At 41.2% G+C, this 27535-nt stretch overlaps 1 long non-coding RNA gene across 1 annotated transcript; it reads left to right on the forward strand.

Moving 5' to 3' along the window:
* Positions 1-20919: 20919 nt before the first annotated feature.
* On the forward strand, positions 20920-24073 carry LOC132602239 (uncharacterized). The gene is made up of 2 exons (XR_009567677.1): positions 20920-21228; positions 23814-24073. It is a non-coding gene; the product is annotated as an uncharacterized LOC132602239 (long non-coding RNA).
* Positions 24074-27535: the final 3462 nt, after the last annotated feature.

Here is a 27535-nt window from a genome sequence, read left to right on the forward strand (position 1 = left end):
GAAGCCCCTTCAAAAGTGGATAGAAAACTAATTGACGGAGAAAAAGAAAAAAGAAGATTAGTTGTTGTGGCAGCAGGATGTAACTTCTGAAGGTCAAACACACAGAAGGAGTTCTCTCAAAAGAGATTCTACATTCAAAAATTACAACAAATGCTATGTAACAGAAATATCTGCTGCCCACATAATTTGATCCATGAATTGAGTAGGATATGCGCAAGTATAGTGCTATGCTAAAGAAAATATGAAGCAAACTCTTAAAATCAAATGAGAAATGATGAAGCATAGTTAAGGAGTGTAATTTAAGTTTCCAATAATTGAGATTGTAGACCGGAAAACTCTGAACTTAACCTATGAGGAATTTTGTGTTAGAATCTCTACTTAAGCCAAAGACATCTACAGTCAGTAAACTAGAAATCGAATCAAACCGGGGAAATACCTGACATTTTCTTGGTTTTGGTAGAATTAAGCTCGATGTACCGGTTAGGATTGGAAAAGTCTTCTATTCATAACCGGAACAGAATTACAATAGGAGGAGAAACTCTCACACTCAACTATTACAAAAAACCAATCCTAAACTTAATACCTATATCTCACTCAAGTGTTTTCCTTACTGTTTTTCTCTCTTGCTCTTGGTGATGCTACAAATGGTAGAAGGCTTCCCTATTTATAGGGATGAAATGAACCTATTAATGTCATTTGTGATTCAAGCAAGCACTTGACAATTTGCCAAATACAAGGAAGATGTTTTCTTCCTTAAAACAAGGAATATGTTTTCTTCCTCAAAACAAGGGAAATGTTTTCTTCCTTGTTTTCTTCCTTAAAATGAGGGAGATGTTTCCTTCCTCAAATTATGGGATGGACCCAACAAATCTCCCCCTCCAGTCCCATACACCTGAAGGAGAGTACACTGGCTTTTAGTTTGAGTGTATGCCGACAAGTTCTTTGCACAATTCGAACTTGTCTCTCGGTACCACCTTGGTCAGCATGTCTGCAGGGTTGTCGTTTGTGTTGATCTTGGAGAGCTTCAGTTCATGTTGCTCGACTGCTTCTCTGAGCCAGTGATATCGAACGTCAATATGTTTTGTGCGTGAGTGGTACCTCGAGTTTTTGCTGAGATCCATAGCGCTTTGACTATCACAATGAACTGTGTATTCTTCTTGTCGGAAACCCAGTTCTTGAAGGAAACGTTTCAGCCACATAAGCTCCTTCCCAGCTTCAACTGCGGCAATGTATTCGACTTTTGTGGTTGATAGTGCTACACACTTTTGTAACTTGGATTGCCATGACACAGCTCCCCCTGCAAATGTGAATATATAACTCGAAGTTGATTTCCTGCTATCATAATCTCCTGCCATGTCAACATCAGTGTAACCTTCCAAAATCGGCTTAGCTCCCCCATAGCACAAACATAGTCTGGATGTACCATTCAGGTACCGTAGTATCCACTTGACAGCTTCCCAATGTTTTCTTCCTGGATTTGATAAGTATCTGCTCACAACACCGACAGCATGAGCAATGTCTGGCCTTGTGCACACCATTGCATACATCAAACTTCCAACTGCTGAAGAGTAGGGCACTGCTTTCATCTTCTTCTTTTCTTCTTCGGAAGAAGGACAACTTTCCTTGCTCAACTTGAAGTGATTTGCTAGTGGAGTACCAACAGGCTTGGTATTTTTCATGTTGAACCTTTTGATCACGCGTTCAACGTATTCCTCTTGTGACAAGAAAAACTTCTTTGCCTTTCGATCACGAATGATTTTCATGCCCAAGATATGTTGTGCAGGGCCTAAGTCTTTCATATCAAAGAACTTAGACAAATCTTTCTTCAAGTTGTTGATCATAGTTGCATCCTGGCCTACTATCAGCATATCATCCACATAGAGCAGAAGGATGATAAATTTTCCATCGGGGAATTTCTTCAAGTACACACAATGATCTGCAATTGTTCTTTTGTATTGATGTTTCAGCATGAATGAGTCGAACTTTTTGTACCATTGCCTTGGGGCTTGTTTGAGACCGTAGAGACTCTTCCTTAACTTGCAAACGAGATGCTCTTTCTTTGGGATTCGGAAACCATCGGGCTGCTCCATGTATATTTCTTCCTCCAAATCACCATGCAGAAAAGCTATTTTCACGTCCATCTGCTCAAGTTCAAGGTCCATACTTGCCACCAATCCGAGAACCACTCGGATAGACATCATCTTCACAACCGGCGAAAAAATCTCATCAAAGTCGATTCCTTCCTTCTGTTGGAAACCTTTGACTACGAGCCTTGCCTTGTACTTCACGATATTTCCGCTAGCATCTTTCTTGAGCTTGAAAACCCATTTTTTCTTCAAGGCCTTCTTTCCCGGAGGAAGTTTCACCAACTCATATGTTTGATTCTTTTGTAAATAATTCATTTCTTCCTCTATGGCCTGTCGCCAATTGGATTTTTCACGATGAGATTGAGCTTCTTGAAAGCTCTCTGGCTCCCCCTCACTGGTAAGAAGGATCCATTATGTTGGCGAGTATGACCTTTGAGGGATTAACCCTCGTGCAGAACGTCGAACTTGATTATTTCCAGCTGCGTCTTGGGGTGAAGGCTCCCCCTGCTCAAGAATTTCTTCGTTTTGATCATCATCAATATCTGCCAGATCAATGTTTTCTTGTTCATCATGGACATTATCATAAAGTTCCTTGTTGTTGAGAGGAATGTGTGGTGATTCAGGGACATCATCTGGAGCATGATAACTTCGTTGCTTGTTGATTGTTGAAGCACACTCATGAAACTGGTTTTCATGGAACACGACATCTCTACTTCGAATCACTTTCTTCATTTCGGGATCCCACAACCTATATCCGAACTCTTGATCTCCATAGCCGATAAAGATACACGGAGTTGATCTGAGATCAAGCTTCTGCCTCAACTCCTTGGATACATGCACAAATGCCTTGCACCCGAACACTTTCAAGTGAGAATATGAAATATCTTTCCCAGACCATATCTTTTCTGGAACTTCAAAGTTCAATGGGACTGAAGGTGACCTGTTTATAAGATAACAAGCTATCAGAACAGCTTCGCCCCAGAATGGCTTTGGCAGTTTAGCCATACTGAGCATGCATCGGACTTTCTCAACAATAGTGCGGTTCATTCTTTCAGCTACACCGTTATGTTGTGGTGTTCGTGGCACCGTTTTCTCATGTCTGATCCCATGTTTAGCACAATATGCCAAAAACTCCCGGGAAGTGTACTCGCCTCCATTGTCAGATCGGAGGCATATCAGCTTCTTTCCAGTCTCCCTTTCTACCATAGCATGGAATGTCTTGAAACGATCAAATACTTGATCCTTCGATTTGAGACAATAAGCCCAAACCTTCCGTGATGCGTCGTCGATGAATGTCACGATGTATTTGCTACCACCAAGAGATTCTTCTTCAATGGGTCCACACACGTCAGAGTGGACAAGGCTCAGCAACTCGGAATGATTCTTTCTGGTGGAACTGAAAGAAACTCTATGTTGTTTCCCAAATAAACAGTGATCACAGGGATCCAAAGTTACGTCTTTATCTATTGAGATGGCTTGTTTCTTTGCAAGAGTCGTCAATCCCTTCAGACTCATGTGGCCCAATCGTCTATGCCACAAGTTTGGCGATGTCTCTTCTTCAACTGCATTGAGACTCGGTCGATACAACTTTACATTGGTTTTGTAAAAAGTACCAAAAATATGTCCTCTAGCAATAACCATAGAGCCTTTGGACAGCTTCCATGTACCATCCTTGAACAGATTTCCATACCCCTGTCGATCCAGAGCTACTCCTGAGATCAGATTCAATCTCAGATCCGGAACATGACGAACCTCTTTTAACACAAGTGAGCTTCCATTGCTGGTTTTTATGTGCACATCACCAATGCCAACAATGCTCGAGAAACCGGTGTTGCCCATCTTCACAACGCCATGGTCTCCAGATTTATAAGTACTGAACAAATCCCGGTGTGGAGTGGCATGGAATGATGCAGCAGTATCAATCACCCACTCAATATCATTTGTGCCCACGTGTAGGAATGCTTCCTCTCCACATGTAACAAGTGCAATGTCTGGTGACACTGTCACGACCCGACTAGGGGCCGTGACGAGTACCCGATACTTGTACCGAGCACCCCTTCGCTATCCTGTATGAACAGTGGCGCATTTTTATTTTTATTTTTCATAAACATTAGCAGTAAACTTTCTAATATCGCGTTACACCGGGACGCAAATCATTCAAAATACAATACGTTTAAATGTACATAGCTGACTGTGTATATCTGTCTATGAGCCTCTAGACATAGTACCTTTATACATAGAAATGGCCGAGTACTGTCGCGCCGAAAATACATACACAAAATAGTACCAATGATATGAGGCTCCGGAACGACTGGAGCGCTGCCCAATGCTGCAGATAGAGCCCTAGAGACCCGGTCCGTATACCTGCTAACCTGCGCGGCATGAACGCAGCGTCCACAAGAAGGGACGTCAGTACGAATAATGTACCGAGTATGTAAGGCATGGAAAACAATGCAAGCAGTAACATAAAGTACGATCAATAATAATATCACGGAGCCATAGGGCGTATAACGAGGCAAGAACGTAACCTGTACATAGGAAGGCCCCTCTTTAGGCCGGCTGTCATGTAGGCTTGTCTTTTCATCTTTGAAACGTTTCTTTTCATGGGCATAGGAGTCAACATATTTATATTTCTTATTCTCGTGTGCAGAAAACAGTACATTTCAATAACGGTATCTTTCATTCACATTTACAGGCGCCGAATACATCGGCTCTCCCAACCCCCTCCCCAACGGTGACCCAACACATTACATTACATATGTATCATACATCATATATATATGTATACAGTCGCCGCGTATGGCTCTTCCCATATCCCGCGTCCAGGATGAAATCCAGCTGAATCAGGTGGTGATATAACAGTGGCCCTTCCCTTTTCCCCATACACACATACATATACATTTCTTATATACAATTTACTTTGTCTTATATATATATATACTTATCCATACACATATACCCGTTTTATATACATATATCATATAATCACACGAGAGAGCCAAGGAAAATCACGTATTCATCGGAGTGACATAAGGTCGGCGATCTCCGATTACATTACGGAATGCTAGTGATAGCTTTGTCTCACCTTGAAGGAACAAGTAATTTTAAGGCGAGACTATCAACGGGGAATAGTGTTACAGTAACCGTAGAATGAAATCGTGGGCATTATAGATGACAGTCATAGGCTTTGGAGTCTTAGAAAATAAAGTTATAACTAGAAGATATAAATACGATTTAGAAAAGTAGTTTATCAATTTCATATTCACATTGGGTCCTTAACTTATCAAGCGCATTCTCTTGTCTAACATTGTCGTTATCATTATCCCATAGAAACACTCTTGTTAGAGTAGTCATAGTACTTTATCATTCGGTGACAGGATCGGGATCAAAGGTCCCCTTTGAATTCACCTTAAGTAAGTCAACCAAGACTATAGGGGAATCCGAGAGTAACGGGCCCACCTCGGGCCGGATGAAGTAGCGTATACGATTTACGTATGTCACGTGTCATAGCGTTACTTGTATGGGTCTTTAGGGTAATCGGGTCCCATTTATACAAGTTATAGGGGTCTAGGAGGTCTTTTCATCACTTTGCACACTTTCTACTTCAATTCGATTGAACGAAAAGTTGAAAACTGTAGGTGCGGATTCTGGGGAATAGGGTTGTCCCCGAGGCTCGTACCCAACTTATTAGATCTAAGACATGCCATAGAAAGAAGGGTGAAGCCTTACATACCTCTTTCCGCTCCTTTAGCTATTCCAAATTCACGTCACAATTCCGTCAAAATCTGCGAATTGGTCATTTTTACCAAAACTTCCATTAGTATACTTAGAGTCAAAACCTTAAGGAAACATTTTGCTACCGAAATTTCAGCAGCATTTCCTCTGTAAATACACCATCCTCAATATTCAACACAACCAAATTCTCATCAATCACAATCCGGGAATTCAAACCCGGCCAAACTATTAACATAATTCAACAATCACACTAGAAATTCACATATTCAATTCAAGGTACATTCCAACACTTCAATTAGCCTTCTACTTCCTTCAAGACTCTCCACTTCCAATGAAACAACAATAACCTTATAATACATATATTCCAACAACATCATAGTAATACCATTACATGTCTTCCATACAAGAAACTTATTTTCAATTTACACAAACTTCCATCTACTAATACTTCACCATGCTTATAAATTCTTCATTTGCGATATAAAATCCACAACACAACAACTAAGATACTAGGTAAAACTTGCTCACTATCCATTCATCAAGCAACACACACACGGCCATATGCACACTACACACTACACGGCCAACCTCATACATACACAACTACAATCTTTCCAAAATCATTCAACTTCCATTATCAATATAGTATTCACAACAACAACAACCAAACACCAGACAAAATAATTGAAATATGATGCCTACACATATACATATATGCACGGCCAATTACTATATTTCTCTCCTTCATGAATTCATCTATTTTAGCATATTACAACACATATAAACCATGTATAACACATAAAACAAGATTAGAATTCACCTTTCTTCTTCAACTTCTCACTTGACTACAAGTTGACAACTTGAATGATTATGAATCCTTCTTGCTCCAACAACAACTTCACCTTGTTATGCACCCTTCACTTAGTGGAAAATAATTTTTGGAAGAATTTTGCAATTCTTTTCTTGGATTTTTCACTATGGCCGAATGGCCTTAAGCTTTGTTCCCTTCCTTTGTTCTTCAATTTCTTGAATCTTCTAGAGCACTTATGGGATAAAGATGACTTGGTCATCTTATTTAATACCATGAATTAAAGAATCATGGGCCAAACCCATCAACATGGCCGGTTGGGCCTCTCTTTTGCTTAAAAAAATTGTTCTAGCCCACTTTGTATTCTTGGCAAATTCTTGTAATTTATGAAACATTTTTCCAACTTCCAAATTTGCCCTTCGTCGTTCTCCATATTTCCACTTCTAGACTTTTCATAAGCAACTCATGTGCCAAACAAAATAAAATGTTGCCTTGCTTGTTGTTTTCCCGCGATTGTCTTGAATTATTCGATTGCATAAAATGCGGGATATAACATTCTCCCCCCCTTTAGAACATTCGTCCTCGAATGTTAAACTGGCCTCATAGCGTAGTATAATACTTCGGGGAGGTCTCTTTCGTAGGTGCCTCATGTCACTTAACATATTCATCTTTAGAAGCTTAGGTTGCCCTTTGCGATCTTTATAGTTGCAATTCCTCCTTTGTGGCGTCTGTCGCGTCTATCCCCTCGCTAGACATGTTCCCGCACACCGCCTTATCATGAATTCCTTACATTAGCTAGTGTGGACTCAATATCGGTCTCACCCTGTGACATCTGTACTTTTTCCTTCATCCTCAAAACTTTCTGTTGTCATGCCTTCCCCTTTTTTTGTTAGTTTAGTCCGTCTCGGCCTACATGACCCGTATAGGGTTTCTAACCACTTTCCACATCCTAATTTACTTTGGGCTGCCTAATTTTACACTCGTCTCTTATTTCCGCATTTATGAAATTTTCAGTATATTTCCGAGGGGGTCACCCATCATGGAATTACTCCCACCTGAGCACGCTTAACCTTGGAACTTTAATGCATTTCGATGTCTCGGTGTCAATATTTTTACTTCCGCTTTCCCATACTGCCTATATCACATAATATGGGACGCGTTGGGGTCTCGGTAGTTTCGAAACGTCCGCATAACACGTATTTTCCTTTATTTACAGTTCTGACCTTCGCAATTTCCAGTATTCGCCTTATTACCTGTGCGTATGGCCACTTTTCGTCCAAATTCCCGAATTCTTAATATGTTCAGTAATACAGAGGACAGTATAGGGTAAAATAAAATCTGGGTTAATTAACACACGCTTATCATAGAAAATATTGAAAAAGTACCTGTGGCCGCGTCTGCGGAAGGTTCAGGGTCCTGTCGTCCTGTCAGTGCATATAGGCGGTGCGGAGGACCGGCTGAACTAGGTGTTCCTCCTCTACCTCGGCCGCGGCCCGCTGGAGCCTGAGAAGTCTGTCCACGAGGGCGCACTGTCGACGACGAACCGATCGCTGATCCGGCTGGCTGAGTTTGGCCTCCTCCATCCTTTAGTGGGCAATCACGTACAAAATGGTCAGTCCGACCACAGGCAAAACAACCACCGGTGTCTAGGTAGCACTGCCCAGAGTGTGGCTTGCCACACCGAGCACATCGTGGTGGGGGAAGCCCCGTCCTGCTAGAATCGGCTCTGTACTGGAGTCTTGAAGCCTTAGAGCCTTGTCCTGTTCCTGAATTGGTAGGTTGGTCAAATCCCCATTCCACAAATCGAAGAGGTGCACTGGCCGCTGGTTGGCCCGAATACCCAGATTGCTCTTGTGCCTGCCCCCTCTATACTCGCTCCTACCCCTGGAAAATCTGCCTTTTTTTCTGGAACCCCTATCTAGATAGCTCTCCTCTCTCCGTGTCTGATACTGCTCTTCCAGATTTTGGGCGTGGGCCTGGATGCGGGTAATAGTCATCCCGTCCTGGAGTGAGGCCGTCAAACACTCCTTAACCAAATGTGGCCCTAGCCCACTTACAAACCGGTGCACATGGTCTCCCTTATCAGCTATCAGGGCGGGGGCATACCTGGCTAGCGAGTTGAAACGAAGACTGTATTCCCGAACACTCATATTTCCCTGTCTAAGGTTCAGGAACATGTCGACTCGAGCCCGTCGAACCTCTGGTGGTAGGAAATGTCGTAGAAATGCCTCCGTAAACTCCTGCCAGACCGGGGGAGGGGCATTTACTCCCCTAGAGGATATCCAACTGTTATACCACAATACTGCTACATCCCGCAACCTATACGATGCCAATTCTACTGACTCTGTATCTGAAGCATGCATTATCCCCAGAGTCCTCAGCATTTCATCTATAAAGCTCTGCGGGTCTTCCTCTGGTTTTGACCCATAAAACTCTGGCGGCTTCAGGGTAATGAAGTCACGGGCTCTTGCACTTACCGCCCTATCTCCCGGATCTGCATCTCGCCGCTGAGCTTGTGTGGCGACTAACTGGGTCAGTAACTGGATGACCTCTGCCACTTGCTGGCCCGGAACTGCTGGCGGCGGAACTGGAGGTGCAGGGGCTGGAGCTGGAGCTCTTCCCTGCTCTGTTGGTGCAGGGGGAGCAGGAAAAGTCTGAGGGGGAGCTTCATTATGAGATTCTCCTTCTTCTAGCTCCCGCTCGACTCTGCTGCCCGCCACCCTCTTGGCTTTCTCGGCCGTCGTAGCCTTTCTCTTCGGCGGCATTACTGAAACCATAGCATAGGATTAGAAAAGGAATGTGGAAGCCTGATAGCATAGCTCTATCGCACGATCTTAGGACACAAAGAGGGTCATATTTCCTAAATGCCCTGTAGCCTCCTGTTTATAAGTGTGGCGCGCTACACACCCATAAACAAGACTCTACTGGACACGGCTCGTAGACAAACCCTAGGACCGAACTGCTCTGATACCACTTCTGTCACGACCCGACTAGGGGCCGTGACGAGTACCCGATACTTGTACCGAGCACCCCTTCGCTATCCTGTATGAACAGTGGCACATTTTTTTTTTCATAAACATTAGCAGTAAACTTTCTAATATCGCGTTACACCGGGACGCGAACCATTCAAAATACAATACGTTTAACTGTACATAGCTGACTGTGTATATCTGTCTACGAGCCTCTAGACATAGTACCTTTATACATAGAAAGGGCCGAGTACTGTCGCGCCGAAAATACATACACAAAATAGTACCAATGATATGAGGCTCCGGAACGACTGGAGCGCTGCCCAATGCTGCAGATAGAGCCCTAGAGACCCGGTCCGTATACCTGCGCGGCATGAACGCAGCGTCCACAAGAAGGGACGTCAGTACGAATAATGTACCGAGTATGTAAGGCATGGAAAACAATGCAAGCAGTAACATAAAGTACGATCAATAATAATATCACGGAGCCATAGGGCGTATAACGAGGCAAGAACGTAACCTGTACATAGGAAGGCCCCTCTTTAGGCCGGCTGTCATGTAGGCTTGTCTTTTCATCTTTGAAACGTTTCTTTTCATGGGCATAGGAGTCAACATTTTTATATTTCTTATTCTCGTGTGCAGAAAATAGTACATTTCAATAACGGTATCTTTCATTCACATTTACAGGCGCCGAATACATCGGCTCTCCCAACCCCCTCCCCAACGGTGACCCAACACATTACATTACATATGTATCATACATCATATATATATGTATACAGTCGCCGCGTACGACTCTTCCCATATCCCGCGTCCGGGCATCCCGCGTCCAGGATGGAATCCAGCTGAATCAGGTGGTGATATAACAGTGGCCCTTCCCTTTTCCCCATACACACATACATATACATTTCTTATATACAATTTACTTTGTCTTATATATATATACATATCCATACACATATACCCGTTTTATATACATATATCATATAATCACACGAGAGAGCCAAGGAAAATCACGTATTCATCGGAGTGACATAAGGTCGGCGATCTCCGATTACATTACGGAATGCTAGTGATAGCTTTGTCTCACCTTGAAGGAACAAGTAATTTTAAGGCGAGACTATCAACGGGGAATAGTGTTACAGTAATCGTAGAATGAAATCGTGGGCATTATAGATGACAGTCATAGACTTTGGAGTCTTAGAAAATAAAGTTATAACTAGAAGATATAAATACGATTTAGAAAAGTAGTTTATCAATTTCATATTCACATTGGGTCCTTAGCTTAGAAATCTCAGTCATAGGATCGTTCCGGTCGTACTTATCAAGCGCATTCTCTTGTCTAACATTGTCGTTATCATTATCCCATAGAAACACTCTTGTTAGAGTAGTCATAGTACTTTATCATTCGGTGACAGGATCGGGATCAAAGGTCCCCTTTGAATTCACCTTAAGTAAGTCAACCAAGACTATAGGGGAATCCGAGAGTAACGGGCCCACCTCGGGCCGGATGAAGTAGCGTATACGATTTACGTGTGTCACGTGTCATAGCGTTACTTGTATGGGTCTTTAGGGTAATCGGGTCCCATTTATACAAGTTATAGGGGTCTAGGAGGTCTTTTCATCACTTTGCACACTTTCTACTTCAATTCGATTGAACGAAAAGTTGAAAACTGTAGGTGCGGATTCTGGGGAATAGGGTTGTCCCCGAGGCTCGTACCCAACTTATTAGATCTAAGACATGCCATAGAAAGAAGGGTGAAGCCTTACATACCTCTTCCCGCTCCTTTAGCTATTCCAAATTCACGTCACAATTCCGTCAAAATCTGCGAATTGGTCATTTTTACCAAAACTTCCATTAGTATACTTAGAGTCAAAACCTTAAGGAAACATTTTGCTACCGAAATTTCAGCAGCATTTCCTCTGTAAATACACCATCCTCAATATTCAACACAACCAAATTCTCATCAATCACAATCCGGGAATTCAAACCCGGCCAAACTATTAACATAATTCAACAATCACACTAGAAATTCACATATTCAATTCAAGGTACATTCCAACACTTCAATTAGCCTTCTACTTCCTTCAAGACTCTCCACTTCCAATGAAACAACAATAACCTTATAATACATATATTCCAACAACATCATAGTAATACCATTACATGTCTTCCATACAAGAAACTTATTTTCAATTTACACAAACTTCCATCTACTAATACTTCACCATGCTTATAAATTCTTCATTTGCGATATAAAATCCACAACACAACAACTAAGATACTAGGTAAAACTTGCTCACTATCCATTCATCAAGCAACACACACACGGCCATATGCACACTACACACTACACGACCAACCTCATACATACACAACTACAATCTTTCCAAAATCATTCAACTTCCATTATCAATATAGTATTCACAACAACAACAACCAAACACCAGACAAAATAATTGAAATATGATGCCTACACATATACATATATGCACGGCCAATTACTATATTTCTCTCCTTCATGAATTCATCTATTTTAGCATATTACAACACATATAAACCATGTATAACACATAAAACAAGATTAGAATTCACCTTTCTTCTTCAACTTCTCACTTGACTACAAGTTGACAACTTGAATGATTATGAATCCTTCTTGCTCCAACAACAACTTCACCTTGTTATGCACCCTTCACTTAGTGGAAAATAATTTTTGGAAGAATTTTGCAATTCTTTTCTTGGATTTTTCACTATGGCCGAATGGCCTTAAGCTTTGTTCCCTTCCTTTGTTCTTCAATTTCTTGAATCTTCTAGAGCACTTATGGGATAAAGATGACTTGGTCATCTTATTTAATACCATGAATTAAAGAATCATGGGCCAAACCCATCAACATGGCCGGTTGGGCCTCTCTTTTGCTTAAAAAAATTGTTCTAGCCCACTTTGTATTCTTGGCAAATTCTTGTAATTTATGAAACATTTTTCCAACTTCCAAATTTGCCCTTCGTCGTTCTCCATATTTCCACTTCTAGACTTTTCATAAGAAACTCATGTGCCAAACAAAATAAAATGTTGCCTTGCTTGTTGTTTTCCCGCGATTGTCTTGAATTATTCGATTGCATAAAATGCGGGATATAACATTCTCCCCCCCTTTAGAACATTCGTCCTCGAATGTTAAACTGGCCTCATAGCGTAGTATAATACTTCGGGGAGGTCTCTTTCGTAGGTGCCTCATGTCACTTAACATATTCATCTTTAGAAGCTTAGGTTGCCCTTTGCGATCTTTATAGTTGCAATTCCTCCTTTGTGGCGTCTGTCGCGTCTATCCCCTCGCTAGACATGTTCCCGCACACCGCCTTATCATGAATTCCTTACATTAGCTAGTGTGGACTCAATATCGGTCTCACCCTGTGACATCTGTACTTTTTCCTTCATCCTCAAAACTTTCTGTTGTCATGCCTTCCCCTTTTTTTGTTAGTTTAGTCCGTCTCGGCCTACATGACCCGTATAGGGTTTCTAACCACTTTCCACATCCTAATTTACTTTGGGCTGCCTAATTTTACACTCGTCTCTTATTTCCGCATTTATGAAATTTTCAGTATATTTCCCAGGGGGTCACCCATCATGGAATTACTCCCACCTGAGCACGCTTAACCTTGGAACTTTAATGCATTTCGATGTCTCGGTGTCAATATTTTTACTTCCGCTTTCCCATACTGCCTATATCACATAATATGGGACGCGTTGGGGTCTCGGTAGTTTCGAAACGTCCGCATAACACGTATTTTCCTTTATTTACAGTTCTGACCTTCGCAATTTCCAGTATTCGCCTTATTACCTGTGCGTATGGCCACTTTTCGTCCAAATTCCCGAATTCTTAATATGTTCAGTAATACAGAGGACAGTATAGGGTAAAATAAAATCTGGGTTAATTAACACACGCTTATCATAGAAAATATTGAAAAAGTACCTGTGGCCGCGTCTGCGGAAGGTTCAGGGTCCTGTCGTCCTGTCAGTGCATATAGGCGGTGCGGAGGACCGGCTGAACTAGGTGCTCCTCCTCTACCTCGGCCGCGGCCCGCTGGAGCCTGAGAAGTCTGTCCACGAGGGCGCACTGTCGACGACGAACCGATCGCTGATCCGGCTGGCTGAGTTTGGCCTCCTCCATCCTTTAGTGGGCAATCACGTACAAAATGGTCAGTCCGACCACAGGCAAAACAACCACCGGTGTCTAGGTAGCACTGCCCAGAGTGTGGCTTGCCACACCGAGCACATCGTGGTGGGGGAAGCCCCGTCCTGCTAGAATCGGCTCTGTACTGGAGTCTTGAAGCCTTAGAGCCTTGTCCTGTTCCTGAATTGGTAGGTTGGTCAAATCCCCATTCCGCAAATCGAAGAGGTGCACTGGCCGCTGGTTGGCCCGAATACCCAGATTGCTCTTGTGCCTGCCCCCTCTATACTCGCTCCTACCCCTGGAAAATCTGCCTTTTTTTCTGGAACCCCTATCTAGATAGCTCTCCTCTCTCCGTGTCTGATACTGCTCTTCCAGATTTTGGGCGTGGGCCTGGATGCGGGTAATAGTCATCCCGTCCTGGAGTGAGGCCGTCAAACACTCCTTAACCAAATGTGGCCCTAGCCCACTTACAAACCGGTGCACATGGTCTCCCTTATCAGCTATCAGGGCGGGGGCATACCTAGCTAGCGAGTTGAAACGAAGACTGTATTCCCGAACACTCATATTTCCCTGTCTAAGGTTCAGGAACATGTCGACTCGAGCCCGTCGAACCTCTGGTGGTAGGAAATGTCGTAGAAATGCCTCCGTAAACTCCTGCCAGACCGGGGGAGGGGCATTTACTCCCCTAGAGGATATCCAACTGTTATACCACAATACTGCTACATCCCGCAACCTATACGATGCCAATTCTACTGACTCTGTATCTGAAGCATGCATTATCCCCAGAGTCCTCAGCATTTCATCTATAAAGCTCTGCGGGTCTTCCTCTGGTTTTGACCCATAAAACTCTGGCGGCTTTAGGGTAATGAAGTCACGGGCTCTTGCACTTACCGCCCTATCTCCCGGATCTGCATCTCGCCGCTGAGCTTGTGTGGCGACTAACTGGGTCAGTAACTGGATGACCTCTGCCACTTGCTGGCCCGGAACTGCTGGCGGCGGAACTGGAGGTGCAGGGGCTGGAGCTGGAGCTCTTCCCTGCTCTGTTGGTGCAGGGGGAGCAGGAAAAGTCTGAGGGGGAGCTTCATTATGAGATTCTCCTTCTTCTAGCTCCCGCTCGACTCTGCTGCCCGCCACCCTCTTGGCTTTCTCGGCCGTCGTAGCCTTTCTCTTCGGCGGCATTACTGAAACCATAGCATAGGATTAGAAAAGGAATGTGGAAGCCTGATAGCATAGCTCTATCGCACGATCTTAGGACACAAAGAGGGTCATATTTCCTAAATGCCCTGTAGCCTCCTGTTTATAAGTGTGGCGCGCTACACACCCATAAACAAGACTCTACTGGACACGGCTCGTAGACAAACCCTAGGACCGAACTGCTCTGATACCACTTCTGTCACGACCCGACTAGGGGCCGTGACGAGTACCCGATACTTGTACCGAGCACCCCTTCGCTATCCTGTATGAACAGTGGCACATTTTTTTTTTCATAAACATTAGCAGTAAACTTTCTAATATCGCGTTACACCGGGACGCGAACCATTCAAAATACAATACGTTTAACTGTACATAGCTGACTGTGTATATCTGTCTACGAGCCTCTAGACATAGTACCTTTATACATAGAAAGGGCCGAGTACTGTCGCGCCGAAAATACATACACAAAATAGTACCAATGATATGAGGCTCCGGAACGACTGGAGCGCTGCCCAATGCTGCAGATAGAGCCCTAGAGACCCGGTCCGTATACCTGCGCGGCATGAACGCAGCGTCCACAAGAAGGGACGTCAGTACGAATAATGTACCGAGTATGTAAGGCATGGAAAACAATGCAAGCAGTAACATAAAGTACGATCAATAATAATATCACGGAGCCATAGGGCGTATAACGAGGCAAGAACGTAACCTGTACATAGGAAGGCCCCTCTTTAGGCCGGCTGTCATGTAGGCTTGTCTTTTCATCTTTGAAACGTTTCTTTTCATGGGCATAGGAGTCAACATTTTTATATTTCTTATTCTCGTGTGCAGAAAATAGTACATTTCAATAACGGTATCTTTCATTCACATTTACAGGCGCCGAATACATCGGCTCTCCCAACCCCCTCCCCAACGGTGACCCAACACATTACATTACATATGTATCATACATCATATATATATGTATACAGTCGCCGCGTACGACTCTTCCCATATCCCGCGTCCGGGCATCCCGCGTCCAGGATGGAATCCAGCTGAATCAGGTGGTGATATAACAGTGGCCCTTCCCTTTTCCCCATACACACATACATATACATTTCTTATATACAATTTACTTTGTCTTATATATATATACATATCCATACACATATACCCGTTTTATATACATATATCATATAATCACACGAGAGAGCCAAGGAAAATCACGTATTCATCGGAGTGACATAAGGTCGGCGATCTCCGATTACATTACGGAATGCTAGTGATAGCTTTGTCTCACCTTGAAGGAACAAGTAATTTTAAGGCGAGACTATCAACGGGGAATAGTGTTACAGTAATCGTAGAATGAAATCGTGGGCATTATAGATGACAGTCATAGGCTTTGGAGTCTTAGAAAATAAAGTTATAACTAGAAGATATAAATACGATTTAGAAAAGTAGTTTATCAATTTCATATTCACATTGGGTCCTTAGCTTAGAAATCTCAGTCATAGGATCGTTCCGGTCGTACTTATCAAGCGCATTCTCTTGTCTAACATTGTCGTTATCATTATCCCATAGAAACACTCTTGTTAGAGTAGTCATAGTACTTTATCATTCGGTGACAGGATCGGGATCAAAGGTCCCCTTTGAATTCACCTTAAGTAAGTCAACCAAGACTATAGGGGAATCCGAGAGTAACGGGCCCACCTCGGGCCGGATGAAGTAGCGTATACGATTTACGTATGTCACGTGTCATAGCGTTACTTGTATGGGTCTTTAGGGTAATCGGGTCCAATTTATACAAGTTATAGGGGTCTAGGAGGTCTTTTCATCACTTTGCACACTTTCTACTTCAATTCGATTGAACGAAAAGTTGAAAACTGTAGGTGCGGATTCTGGGGAATAGGGTTGTCCCCGAGGCTCGTACCCAACTTATTAGATCTAAGACATGCCATAGAAAGAAGGGTGAAGCCTTACATACCTCTTTCCGCTCCTTTAGCTATTCCAAATTCACGTCACAATTCCGTCAAAATCTGCGAATTGGTCATTTTTACCAAAACTTCCATTAGTATACTTAGAGTCAAAACCTTAAGGAAACATTTTGCTACCGAAATTTCAGCAGCATTTCCTCTGTAAATACACCATCCTCAATATTCAACACAACCAAATTCTCATCAATCACAATCCGGGAATTCAAACCCGGCCAAACTATTAACATAATTCAACAATCACACTAGAAATTCACATATTCAATTCAAGGTACATTCCAACACTTCAATTAGCCTTCTACTTCCTTCAAGACTCTCCACTTCCAATGAAACAACAATAACCTTATAATACATATATTCCAACAACATCATAGTAATACCATTACATGTCTTCCATACAAGAAACTTATTTTCAATTTACACAAACTTCCATCTACTAATACTTCACCATGCTTATAAATTCTTCATTTGCGATATAAAATCCACAACACAACAACTAAGATACTAGGTAAAACTTGCTCACTATCCATTCATCAAGCAACACACACACGGCCATATGCACACTACACACTACACGGCCAACCTCATACATACACAACTACAATCTTTCCAAAATCATTCAACTTCCATTATCAATATAGTATTCACAACAACAACAACCAAACACCAGACAAAATAATTGAAATATGATGCCTACACATATACATATATGCACGGCCAATTACTATATTTCTCTCCTTCATGAATTCATCTATTTTAGCATATTACAACACATATAAACCATGTATAACACATAAAACAAGATTAGAATTCACCTTTCTTCTTCAACTTCTCACTTGACTACAAGTTGACAACTTGAATGATTATGAATCCTTCTTGCTCCAACAACAACTTCACCTTGTTATGCACCCTTCACTTAGTGGAAAATAATTTTTGGAAGAATTTTGCAATTCTTTTCTTGGATTTTTCACTATGGCCGAATGGCCTTAAGCTTTGTTCCCTTCCTTTGTTCTTCAATTTCTTGAATCTTCTAGAGCACTTATGGGATAAAGATGACTTGGTCATCTTATTTAATACCATGAATTAAAGAATCATGGGCCAAACCCATCAACATGGCCGGTTGGGCCTCTCTTTTGCTTAAAAAAATTGTTCTAGCCCACTTTGTATTCTTGGCAAATTCTTGTAATTTATGAAACATTTTTCCAACTTCCAAATTTGCCCTTCGTCGTTCTCCATATTTCCACTTCTATACTTTTCATAAGCAACTCATGTGCCAAACAAAATAAAATGTTGCCTTGCTTGTTGTTTTCCCGCGATTGTCTTGAATTATTCGATTGCATAAAATGCGGGATATAACAGACACGGTGACCATGGTCTCACCATCTTCCTTGCTCGAACTCTGGTTAGTTTGAGGCTGCTCCCCTTTAAGCTTTCGACACTCCACCTTCTTATGTCTATAGTTGGCATAATAGTTACAATAGCCCTCGAACCAAGTGTTGGTATCGACGGACTTTCCCCGCTCTCGTGATCTCCCTCGAACTTGAGATCTTCCTCTACTTTGACCTCGACCTCTACCTTTGCCTCGGCCTCTTCCTCTACCCCTGTTTCTACCTCCGTTGCGTCCACTATTTTCAGAAACAAGGGCATATGATTGATCTTCCCCGGCTTCTTTTCTTCGCGATTCCTCGTTTATTAAGGCGTCTGTGACCATCTGCATGGTCACCTTACCATTGGGGGCGGAATTACTGAGAGTGACGACAAAAGTCTCCCAGCTATCAGGTAGAGAACTTAGGAGCAAGATTGCTTGCTCCTCATCATTGAGAACCCATTCGGCTGCACTTAGCTGGTTCACAAGATCTTGGAACTGACTTGTGTGTTCTGTGACAGAGGTACCGCTACGTAGCTTGTGATTTACCAATCGCCTCATCAACAATGTTTTATTTCGAGCCGTTTTTGCTTGGTACATGCTCCCAAGCTTTTCCCAAAGTTTGTAAGCACTCGTTTCCTGCGCGACATGATGGAATACACTATGGTCAATCCACTGTCGAATTTGTGCGGCCGTTTTCCTATTCATTCTTGCCCATTCTTCGTCTGTCTTCTTGTCGGGTTTGGCACCTTTATTTTCGAGCGGCTCGGCTAAATCCTTCAAATTTAACAAGTCCTCCATACGAGGTTTCCACATGTTATAATTTGAGGATGTTAGCGGAATCATGGTATCCGATGATGATTTCTCCATGATAAAGTGCACCTAATCTGCTTTTACTGGACTGTGGAAGCAGAATTAGGCAAAACGGGACTCACGGTTGATCCGGAATGGTTGAAAACCTAGGGAACCGATCTGACCAATCTGAAAACCGGACAAAAACAGAGTGAACCGGGCTGCACTAATTCAAACCGAACCGGGTCGGTTTAACCACTGGCTGGTTGAAAGAGTCAACAAAAGGATGATGTGGCAATTGGACTTTGACCAGATCTGGTTCTGGTCAAACGGGTTAGTCTGGACAAAACGGGTTGGTCGGATCGGGTTTCTCCGGTCGTCTTCTCCGGCGAGCTGGTGGCCGGAAGGTGGCGGAGTGGCGGCGGCGATGGTGGACAGAGAAACTTTGACTGGACTTTTGGAGGCCTTCCAGTGGTCGAAAAATTCCAAAAAATATATATTCGGAATCCTCGGAACGGGATCTTTCTAATGGTATACTCAGAGCACAATTTTGGGACAAAACATTTTTGACTGAAAATTTTACGAAACTTTAAAAGATTGGCCTGGAAGATTAACCAAGCTCTTGATACCACTTGTTAGGATTGGAAAAGTCTTCTATTTATAACCGAAACAGAATTACAATAGGAGGAGCAACTCTCACACTCAACTATTACAAAAAAAAAATCCTAAACTGAATACCTATATCTCACTTAAGTGTTTTCCTTACTGTTTTTCTCTCTTGCTCTTGGTGATGCTACAACTGATAGAAGACTTCCCTATTTATAGAGATGAAATGAACCTATTGATGTCATTTGTGACTCAAGCAAGCACTTGACAATTTGCCAAATACAAGGAAGATGTTTTCTTCCTTAAAACAAGGAATATGTTTTTTTCCTCAAAACAACGGAAATGTTTTCTTCCTTGTTTTCTTCTTTAAAATGAGGGAGATGTTTCCTTCCTCAAATTATGGGATGGACCCAACAGTACCTACAGTATAATGGCATAACAATTTCTTCAAAAAATGGGTATAATTTTTAATATGAGCCTCCTATGTTCCATCCCTGCATCTCATGTTAGCAATTCTCTCCTTTCTCTTCGAAGTAGAAACTAGAAATTGGAAAAACACCCACATCAAGAACAAAGAGGAAGAAACACTAGATTTCAATAACCAAGAATTAACAAAAAACAAAATATGAAATACAAACCCATAAATAGGGAAGATGGAGAGGAGAAGGAGAAGGAGAAGGAGAAGGAGGAGGAGCAAAAGGACCAGCAGCGGCAACATCCAATAAACTCTAAATTCAGTACATGCAGCTTTACTTCAACCCAAACACCTAATAAATCAGTAAAATCGAAAGAAAAATCAAACCAATGGAAGGATAAATCGGCAAATAAGATCTAAAATCAAAACAAAAAATCCAAGCATTCTCGTGGGAGAACGTACGATAACATTGGAAAAAAACTTAAACATGAACATTGGAAGAAGGAGAAATTGAAAAGAAATAAAAGAAGAAAAGAAAGAGGCCGTAGGTACAGAGGGTACATTGAGAGGCCTTCCAAGTTCCTGGAGATGAACAATAAGCTCACTTTTTAGTGCACCAACAGAAGAGAAGTACGTGTGGTTTGCTAAAAAATAAAGAGCAATACACGTGTTTAATAGAAATAGGTCAAAGATATGTACTAAATAGATGGGCCAAACATAAAAGTACCATTCATCTTACTTTTGGTACCATAAATGAATGCAGTGTTCGTCCCACCCAAGTCTCATTTCTATATATTAGTAAAATATTGGACTTCCTAATTCTAATACTAAAGGATTGCTTTAGTATATTTTCCTCCACTGCCTAGCAAAATGCACGGCCAAACTCTCTACCTATAAATGTTCCTTATTTCTTTGGAGAGAGGAAAGACAAAAAAAGGTACTCTTTAATTTCTACAAAGAGTGTGATGAATTGAGAGCTTATATCTTCAAATCTCCAGCAACGTAGCAAATCAAAAGTTCCTTCATAGTGAATTAAGGTGACGGGAAGTTTTATGAAGGCGACTTAAGTGCGATTCCTCATCTACGACCATCTACGAGCTCGTATGAGCAATTAAGGTATGTATTTGTTAAGAACTCACGGGACGGTGATCGGAAGCCGTGAGTTCAAGTCATAGTAATTGTATAAATAGGTTATGGGTTGTTTTCTTATGCTATGTAGAGCTTGTTATTGTTAAAAGAAGGTCGGGTGTGGAGTACATCATTGTATAAAGCCTCAGGAGCTCGTCGCTCTTCGATTGCTTAACGATAGTGTTAGTATAGATGTAGTTGTGCTGTTGTTGTGTTGATATTGGCCCATCTAAATAGGTTGAGTGTATATTGGAAGGCTTGACTCATCGTAGTCATTCAGAGATTGAATCAAGGTACGTGAGGTTATTCCTTGACTCGCCGTTATGGCACGATGTGTATCTATTTCCTACATGAATCATGAAGCCTAGAGTTTATAAGTGTGTTAACTCAATGTTACAAGCCTTATGAGTCTTTTTAAGAAATGTTATATGTCCATGCTCAGCTGTGCTCAAGCGTTTTACTCATAAAGTCTAGTTCTAAGTTCTTATGGTGGGATTAGAGTTTCCCTTAAGTAAGATGACATTGATCTAGTGAGTTCATCTTTCTGGTCTATTTTATAAGGTACCATTTTAGTGTTTTGACTTCCTTATAGATCTAGCCTAGAGCTATTTTTTCGTCTGCTTCTTGTAGTTGACTTCGCTTGGAAATTCATATAGGCATCTATTTTTGGCTCCCTAAAGATCTATGGTACTAGCTGTTTTTTTTTTTTTTTTTTGGATAAGGTAAAATGGTACTTGTAGCCTAGAACTAACCTTATATCTATTTCAAGTCCTATAGATCCTGAACTTTTTGGCCTCCTATAGATCTGTGGTTCTCTGCCTATAATTAATCATCAACCAATTATAAGATGACTTGGTTTGTAAATTCTCATAAGTATAGGTTGGCATGTATTTCAAGTTTACATGTCATCTGCCCAGTTAACTGTTCGAGTTAGTGTGTGCTGAGCAGGATCTTGTGGCTGATGTCTGCAGGCGTAAAGGTGGTTTGTTGTTCCTCCCCTAGCCCTTTGATTTTCTAGTTCTAATGAGAAAGGTTTTGCATTGCAAGTCTTTTTGTCTTCGTAAAGCTTCTTGAAGACAGATTAAGCGTGGCACTCGAATACTCTTCTTTTATTGACATAATCTTTCGCGTTGGGTAGAGGTGATAAAAGTCCTTTTTTAAATTGTGTTTGGTGTAATTTTAAGTAGACTTAATTTGCCTTGTATGCTGAACTATATATAGATTTCAGATCCTAATTTTCTTCAAGGATGGTGGCTACTTTTCTGTTTAATTTTAACATTGCTACTTCTTATTGTACTTTGAGGTGTCGTTAGATTATGTCTTCCAGTCGCATACTTTACTGCATAGTTTTGGGCTTGAATGAGTAGTTTTGGGCTTGAATGAAAAACAAAGATGCCTCAATGTACTTTCTAGAATTTTGCCTTTTTTGTTCTTATTTGGTCCATGTGCTGAATCTTAATTATGTAGGAATTTTAAAATTGAGGTTTACTTGGATAAATTCTTTCCTTGCATGAAAATGAACTCAAACAAATGTTTGCACAACGCTGTGCCTTCAGAACGTAGGATGAAAAGTGTATTTCAATAAGTTGGACGTGTTGATGAGCAATTTGATTCTCTTAACATTTTGTGTAGTTTTTTCTGCGTACTGCGTCTAATATTGAAGAATGATATAATTGTTCGATAAATATTTTCCGGTGAGTATGGTAGAGAAAGAAAAGGGCTATGGATTGTTTAGCTATATAAAATAAAGTTGTAACCTTTAGATCATGAACCGATACTTTTCTCTTATTTAGGCATCTGCTTCCATTTATTTTTATTTTTACGCCGCAACATATATACATATTTGGATCGGGTTGCATGCCGCAACATATATATCTATATATTTGGATCGGGTAACACGCCGCAACAAGGTATATGGACTTGGCGAGTCCCCCATGGGTCACGACTAGATGGAATAACCACTAGCGTGTGCGTACCAAGTTTGACATATGGCCATTGCATTGCATCATATAGTATGCATTCATCATCCTTTACATTTACCTTCGGGGCTATGCACTATCTTCGGACCATTCACGTTGCCTTCGGGGCAATGCATATATCGATGGGTTCAATGGATAGTCTATGAAAGGCATAGGTACCATCTCAAGCATTTCATATATACAACATTGCATTGATATCACATGTTGCATCTCTTTAGCTAAGAATGACTTACAGATTTACAGAAAGTAAAGAAAGATAGGAAGTACAGAAAGAAAGAATCTAATGAACAATGATCCCACGTACTATATAGTGAATGATTCTAGAATGTTGCTCCACATAGCGACCCAAAAGATATCACCAGAAAGACAACAAAAGATTCAGGAAGACGGAAGTACAGTAAGATTTATGATAAGTCTCCATAGAGAGTTACAGAGTCGTCAGTTATGATTTGATCTGATTCCCTTTCAATTAATCTTTCTCAGTTTCAGTTTTATTATATATATTTCTTATCTGCCTTACGTACTCGGTACAATCTTTTTATACTGACGTCCCTTAGTCGGGGGCACTGCATTTGTTTATGTTTCACATTGCAGGTTCAGGTATACCGAGTGGCAGGAGTGCATCCTAGATGGTACAGATGTTCAACAAAATGGTGTCAGCTTCACTTCTTCCTGGAGTTGAGTCAAGTCTTGTATTTGTATGTATAGTGATTATGGGTAGGTTAGGGCCCTGTCCCGACTATGTTATGTCAGTCAGATATTCGTAGAGTCTTCATAGACGTTTGTGGTCAGGTACAGTCATGTACAGGTTTGACTTTTAGTTATACAGACAAAGCATCGATCATGTTTACAGATTGTCAAACTTTACTATGTCACGTGCACCTATTGCAGGGTTATAGTAGTTTCATGTAGTATGTAGTCCATCCTAATTGAGACTGGGCGTGACAAGCATGATGCAACATCAACATATTCTGCCTCAGCAGTGGACAGTGCCACTGAATTTTGTTTCTATGTTGCCCAGGAGATCAAACATAACCATAGAAAGTGTGCCATTCCTGTAGTACTTTTTCTATCCATCATATACCCTGCATAGTCAACATCAACATATCCGACCAGGTTGAAGTTTGTCACACCCTAATCCTGCTAGGGTGTGATGGGCACCCGACCCCATATTCGGAGCCGAGCGAACCCGCTGACTCTTATTACATACATAATCTCTTTGAATTCTTAAATCAAATAAAATGAAATACATAGTAAGGCTCTCAGAATCGTTCTTTTCATCGTGCTCAAATTGAGTAAAATTTGTCATCACATAAAACTTGTAACATAAAACATAATGACACATCGGCCGGTGGAGCCGCTTACAATACTGACATTCTATTCCCATGACGCTGTCTGCAAATTCTCTAACATTAATCAGAAATCATAACATATGTACTCTGACTCGGCAACACACCGAAAGGAAGTGGAGCTCGCCAATCCAGCTGAAGCATCTTCTAGCAATGTCCTTTACTCATCTAGGTGTACCTGCGTGGCATGAAACGCAGCCCCCGAAGAAAGGGGGTTAGTACGGAATATGTACTGAGCATGTAAGGCAGGAATCATAATAAAAGGATCATAACTGATACAAGGAGTGCAGAAACATGTACAATGTCCAGAATACCAAAGCTCTTGCCTTTGAAACATAAATCAGGCATATCATTATCACATACTGTACCCGGCCCATTATGGGACTCGGTGGATAAAATCATGTCATCATACTATCATATCATCATGCATGCATATATATACATATATATATATATATATATATATATATATATATATATATATATATATACCGTACCCGGCCCTCTAGTGAGGGACTCGGTGAATGAAATCATGCCGTACCCGACCCATTAAGGGACTCGGTGGATAGAATCATGCATGTGAACATCATATATCATATACATACCGTACCCGGCCCTCTAGTGAGGGACTCGGTGAATCAAATCATCATATGCCCTCCTGGCCGCCATAACACATCATCATCTCATCATGTCATCATATACATATACCGTACTCGGCCCTCTAATGAGGGACTCGGTGAACAATGCAGTGGAGTGCGCACGATAACATACCCGGCCCGGGACTCGGTGAAAGACATATTGAGGCGTGCACGAGCAGAGTAGTGAGAAACTATATGCATATAAATCAAGACTCGATAGATAGGTGCGCAAATCGACACTTGAGGATCACAACCACGTTTCGAGTCAATCCGAGTTAGTATGAAAAAGTTATGGACGTTTTAGTACAGAACCTTCTACGAACGTTTCAGAAACCATTTTTGGAAAATCAAAGCAACAATCATGTTAGGTACCTTTCGAATATCGTTATGGGTCAAATCAAATAGAGCTTTTGGAACCATATGTACGTATCAAAATATATCAAAGACTTAATGGAATAATCAAACGTGCTATCATTTGAAAATCAAGACATTAGTCATATCAATTATCTCTCGAATGCCATTCAGAAACATATCAAACAGAACTTCGGACATCATAGATACGCATCAAAACCATATGAAACAGCTTATGGAAATCAAGAACGTTAGCCATCCTAGTGGCTCTAAGAATGGGAGTTTCTTTGGAATCATATACATATCGTCTTGTTCGTTTCACAAGGATCATGCCAAAAGAAAGAAAGGGTAAGCCTTACATACCTGCTCCACGTCCTATTAGCTACACTTATTTATCCAAGCTTGCTAGTCTACATTCAAAAGAATCGACAAAATCATTAGACTCATCGTCATATACTTGTCTTAGTCCTTCAAATGAATTCATTTATAATCTGCCAAAATTTCGGTAGCATTTCCCCTGTAAATACACCATCCCCGAGAATTCAACTCGGCCAAATCATCAACAACAATACCAACAATCATATTTCCAACTCCAACAATCAATTCAAAGTGCATTCTAACACTAGCAATCCTTTCTACACAATTCGACGACATTTCATTTATATTCAATTCAACCACATATAGTCAAGCTTACACCAATGATTTCACATTCAAGTATTAATCCGAAATCATTCTAACATGATTCAAGAACACTTCAAACAATTCAACCAACATACCACTTCACCCGAAACCTTCCAAATTCAACAAGAACGATAACAACACATTTCCTTTCCTTCCAAATTCATAAACTACACCAACAATCTACACATTAACAACTCCATCCTCATAATTATGAGAAACCATACTAATGTCACATTAGCTTATCCAACAATTCCTCAACAATTACAAATTCATTTCAAGTCATCAAATCTTCATTTTTATTATGGAATCCACAACAACAACAATCAAAATACTGAATAAAATCAATTCATCACATCTACACAACACCACCTCCATTCGGCCACACCATACACATACATATTTCATGAATTTCATCCATTTCTACACACCACAACATGCATAAATCATCCATAACACATGTAAAAGAAGATTGAATACATAACTTTTTCACTTAACTTCTTGGCTTGGCTAGGGTTGTGAACTTGCACAATAGATGGTTTTATTGCTCCAACAACCACTCCATGTTAAAGAGGACGTTCCAATTGGTTGGAATACTAGAAGAAATAATTGTTTTGTGATCAATTTCCATGGCCCAAGATTCGGCCATGGCTTGGCCGAATGCTCTCCATTTTTTTTCCTCAAGTTTCTTGAATTTTCATGCAGACAAATATGCCTTATTTTGCCACCACTTCTCTATATATATACTTAAGCCCTACAAATAAAATATGGACACATGGCCATGGGTGGGGCCCACATACACCACACGGCCATGGTGGCTTATTCTTGAACCTTCTTGAGTCTTTTGTGAAATTCCCTTTTTGCCCCTAGCCTTCTACAATATTACCATGAACCACTTTGCGAATTTCCCTTTTTACCCTTAGCCTTTCTCAATATTTCCATACTAATAAACAACTTGTACATAAAATAATTTTGGAAAATAGTCTTGCCCTTAACTTCTCGCAATTATCTTGAATTATCCGAACGTACAAAATACGGGCTATAACATCCTCCCCCCCCTTTAGAACATTCGTCCTCAAATGTTCAACTGATCTTATGGGGTCTTACAACACTTCGGGGGGTCCCTCTTATAGTTGTCCTTTTCTTCATGCTCATTCCTTATCTTTCACCCTATTTCCTTTATGATCGAACTCCTCGGTCTTTACATGAGTCCTCATTCCGTGTCATGGGTTTTCTAATCCGCTGCGCCAACTATTATCCTTGTACTCCCCAGATCATCTCTTCTCTGTTATTGTTTCGT

The sequence above is a fragment of the Lycium barbarum genome, chromosome 7 (genome assembly GCF_019175385.1).
Source record: "Lycium barbarum isolate Lr01 chromosome 7, ASM1917538v2, whole genome shotgun sequence".
Lineage (NCBI taxonomy): Eukaryota > Viridiplantae > Streptophyta > Magnoliopsida > Solanales > Solanaceae > Lycium > Lycium barbarum.